Source organism: Oncorhynchus kisutch, unplaced genomic scaffold, assembly GCF_002021735.2.
Source record: "Oncorhynchus kisutch isolate 150728-3 unplaced genomic scaffold, Okis_V2 Okis07a-Okis12b_hom, whole genome shotgun sequence".
NCBI classification, from domain to species: domain Eukaryota; kingdom Metazoa; phylum Chordata; class Actinopteri; order Salmoniformes; family Salmonidae; genus Oncorhynchus; species Oncorhynchus kisutch.
Window position 1 is genome coordinate 14,450,088 of NW_022261984.1, and position 4,406 is coordinate 14,454,493.

Below are 4,406 nucleotides of genomic sequence, written 5' to 3' on the forward strand. Positions count from 1 at the left end.
TATTATCTTTTCAAGTCATGTTATTTTAAATAACGTCCTTATATAAGCTGTTGTAAACATTACCCTCTACGTTGGCGGCCATTTTGAATTCCGCGTCTCGGTTAAGTTTGAAATGAGCTTCTGGGATGTTTTCAAATGATCAGAAGAATGTTTGTACCAAATGTAGTGCTTTTTATCTGTTGCACAACAGTTTTTCATGGTGAAATACCAGCTTTCATGGCAGCTATTTAAACATTTTTGAAATAACTTATTATTTTTGTACCTTTTATTTAACTCGGCAAGTCAGTTAAGAACAAATTCTTATTTACAATGACGGCCTAGGAACAGTAGGGTTAAACTGCCTTGTTCAGGGACAGAACCACAGATTTGTACCTTGTCAGCTCAGGGGGATTCGATCTTGCAACCTTTCGGTTACTAGTCCAACACTCTAACCACTAGTCTACCTGCCTCCTCTACACTCTAACCACTAGTCTACCTGCCTCCTCTACACTCTAACCACAAGACTACCTGCCTCCTCTACACTCTAACCACTAGACTACCTGCCTCCTCTACACTCTAACCACTAGTCTACCTGCCTCCTCTACACTCTAACCACTAGTCTACCTGCCTCCTCTACACTCTAACCACTAGGCTACCTGCCTCCTCTACACTCTAACCACTAGGCTACCTGCCTCCTCTACACTCTAACCACTAGACTACCTGCCACCTCTAACCACTAGGCTACCTGCCTCCTCTACACTCTAACCACTAGGCTACCTGCCTCCTCTACACTCTAACCACTAGACTACCTGCCTCCTCTACACTCTAACCACTAGTCTACCTGCCTCCTCTACACTCTAACCACTAGGCTACCTGCCTCCTCTACACTCTAACCACTAGGCTACCTGCCTCCTCTACACTCTAACCACTAGGCTACCTGCCTCCTCTACACTCTAACCACTAGGCTACCTGCCTCCTCTACACTCTAACCACTAGGCTACCTGCCTCCTCTACACTCTAACCACTAGACTACCTGCCTCCTCTACACTCTAACCACTAGTCTACCTGCCTCCTCTACACTCTAACCACTAGTCTACCTGCCTCCTCTACACTCTAACCACTAGTCTACCTGCCTCCTCTACACTCTAACCACTAGACTACCTGCCTCCTCTACACTCTAACCACTAGACTACCTGCCTCCTCTACACTCTAACCACTAGTCTACCTGCCTCCTCTACACTCTAACCACTAGTCTACCTGCCTCCTCTACACTCTAACCATTAGGCTACCTGCCTCCTCTACACTCTAACCACTAGTCTACCTGCCTCCTCTACACTCTAACCACTAGTCTACCTGCCTCCTCTACACTCTAACCACTAGTCTACCTGCCTCCTCTACACTCTAACCACTAGACTACCTGCCTCCTCTACACTCTAACCACTAGACTACCTGCCTCCTCTACACTCTAACCACTAGTCTACCTGCCTCCTCTACACTGTAACCACTAGGCTACCTGCCTCCTCTACACTCTAACCACTAGGCTACCTGCCTCCTCTACACTCTACCACTAGACTACCTGCCACCTCTAACCACTAGGCTACCTGCCTCCTCTACACTCTAACCACTAGGCTACCTGCCTCCTCTACACTCTAACCACTAGACTACCTGCCTCCTCTACACTCTAACCACTAGTCTACCTGCCTCCTCTACACTCTAACCACTAGGCTACCTGCCTCCTCTACACTCTAACCACTAGGCTACCTGCCTCCTCTACACTCTAACCACTAGGCTACCTGCCTCCTCTACACTCTAACCACTAGGCTACCTGCCTCCTCTACACTCTAACCACTAGGCTACCTGCCTCCTCTACACTCTAACCACTAGACTACCTGCCTCCTCTACACTCTAACCACTAGTCTACCTGCCTCCTCTACACTCTAACCACTAGACTACCTGCCTCCTCTACACTCTACCACTAGTCTACCTGCCTCCTCTACACTCTAACCACTAGTCTACCTGCCTCCTCTACACTCTAACCACTAGTCCTACCTGCCTCCTCTACACTCTAACCACTAGTCTACCTGCCTCCTCTAACCACTAGGCTACCTGCCTCCTCTACACTCTAACCACTAGGCTATCTGCCTCCTCTACACTCTAAACACTAGGCTAACTTGCTTCCTGGTTAAGTTTGCAATGAGCCCCCCTTCTGCAGACTTTGGGGAATACAGTGATGTGTTGTTTGATTCCCTGCCAGTGAACTGACTGGAAACCTCTGAATCACTCTAATTGGTTCCTGATATGGCTGGTCCGTAGTGGGTTTGATTCTTAAAGGAGAGTGAATCATCAGGTGGTGGAGTGGTTCTGAATCACTCTAATTGGTTCCTGATATGGCCAGAGTAGTGGAGAGAAGAGAGGAGGGGGGGAGCCAGAGTAGTGGAGAGAAGAGAGGAGGGCGGGGGGAGGGGGGGAGCCAGAGTAGTGGAGAGAAGAGAGGAGGGGGGGGGGGAGCCAGAGTAGTGGAGAGAAGAGAGGAGGGGGGGGGGGGGGGGAGCCAGAGTAGTGGAGAGAAGAGAGGAGGGGGGGGAGCCAGAGTAGTGGAGAGAAGAGAGGAGGGGGGAGCCAGAGTAGTGGAGAGAAGAGAGGAGGGGGGAGCCAGAGTAGTGGAGAGAAGAGAGGAGGGGGGGGGAGGGGGGGAGCCAGAGTAGTGGAGAGAAGAGAGGAGGGGGGGGGAGCCAGAGTAGTGGAGAGAAGAGAGGAGGGGGGGAGGGGGGGAGCCAGAGTAGTGGAGAGAAGAGAGGAGGGGGGGAGGGGGGGAGCCAGAGTAGTGGAGAGAAGAGAGGAGGGGGGGAGCCAGAGTGGTGGAGAGAAGAGAGGAGGGGGGGAGCCAGAGTAGTGGAGAGAAGAGAGGAGGGGGGGGGAGCCAGAGTAGTGGAGAGAAGAGAGGAGGGGGGGAGCCAGAGTAGTGGAGAGAAGAGAGGAGGGGGGGGCCAGAGTAGTGGAGAGAAGAGAGGAGGGGGGAGCCAGAGTAGTGGAGAGAAGAGAGGAGGGCGGGGGGAGGGGGGGAGCCAGAGTGGTGGAGAGAAGAGAGGAGGGGGGGGGGAGCCAGAGTAGTGGAGAGAAGAGAGGAGGGGGGGGAGAGGAGCCAGAGTAGTGGAGAGAAGAGAGGAGGGGGGGGGGAGCCAGAGTAGTGGAGAGAAGAGAGGAGGGGGGGAGGGGGGGAGCCAGAGTAGTGGAGAGAAGAGAGGAGGGGGGAGCCAGAGTGGTGGAGAGAAGAGAGGAGGGGGGGTGCCAGAGTAGTGGAGAGAAGAGAGGAGGGGGGGGGGAGCCAGAGTAGTGGAGAGAAGAGAGGAGGGGGGGGGGGAGCCAGAGTAGTGGAGAGAAGAGAGGAGGGGGAGCCAGAGTAGTGGAGAGAAGAGAGGAGGGGGGGAGCCAGAGTAGTGGAGAGAAGAGAGGAGGGGGGGGGGGCAGAGTAGTGGAGAGAAGAGAGGAGGGGGGAGCCCAGAGTAGTGGAGAGAAGAGAGGAGGGGGAGAGAGGAGGGGGGGAGCCAGAGTAGTGGAGAGAAGAAGGAGGGGGGGGGGGGGGGAGGGGGGGACCAGAGTAGTGGAGAGAAGAGAGGAGGGGGGGAGCCAGAGTAGTGGAGAGAAGAGAGGAGGGGGGGGGAGCCAGAGTAGTGGAGAGAAGGGAGGAGGGGGGGAGCCAGAGTAGTGGAGAGAAGAGAGGAGGGGGGGAAGCCCAGAGTAGTGGAGAGAAGAGAGGAGGGGGGGGGGGAGCCAGAGTAGTGGAGAGAAGAGAGGAGGGGGGAGCCAGATAGTGGAGAGAAGAGAGGAGGGGGGGAGGGGGGGAGCCAGAGTAGTGGAGAGAAAGAGGAGGGGGGGAGCCAGAGTAGTGGAGAGAAGAGAGGAGGGCGGGGGGAGGGGGGGGGGAGCCAGAGTAGTGGAGAGAAGAAGAGGAGGGGGGAGCCAGAGTAGTGGAGAGAAGAGAGGAGGGGGGAGTAGGGTAATAGGGGAGGAGGGGGGAGCTCCAGAGTAGTGGAGAGAAGAGAGGAGGGGGGAGCCTAGAGTAAGTGGAGAGAAGACAGGAGGGGGGGGGGGAGGGGGGGGGGAGCCAGATTAGTGGAGAGAAGAGAGGAGGCGGGAGCCAGAGTAGTGGAGAGAAGAGAGGAGGGGGGAGCCAGAAGGTAGTGGAGAGAAGAGAGGAGGGCGGGGGGAGGGGGTGGGAGCCAGAGTAGTGGAGAGAAGAGAGGAGGGGGGGGGGAGCCAGAGGTATGTGGAGAGAAGAGAGGAGGGGGGGAGGGGGGGGCCAGAGTATGGAGAGAAGAGAGGATGGGGTGGGGGGGCAGAGTGGTGGAGAGAAGAGAGGAGGGGGAGCCAGAGTAGTGGAGAGAAGAGAGGAGGGGGGGGGGGCCAGAGTAGTGGAGAGAAGAGAG

The 4,406-nt window shown here is 55.5% G+C and overlaps 1 protein-coding gene across 1 annotated transcript in view; it reads left to right on the forward strand.

The window, feature by feature from the left end:
• adamtsl7 (ADAMTS-like 7) overlaps window positions 1-4,406 on the forward strand; it is a 38,731-nt gene that overhangs the window by 1,161 nt on the left and 33,164 nt on the right. The window lies entirely within an intron of this gene.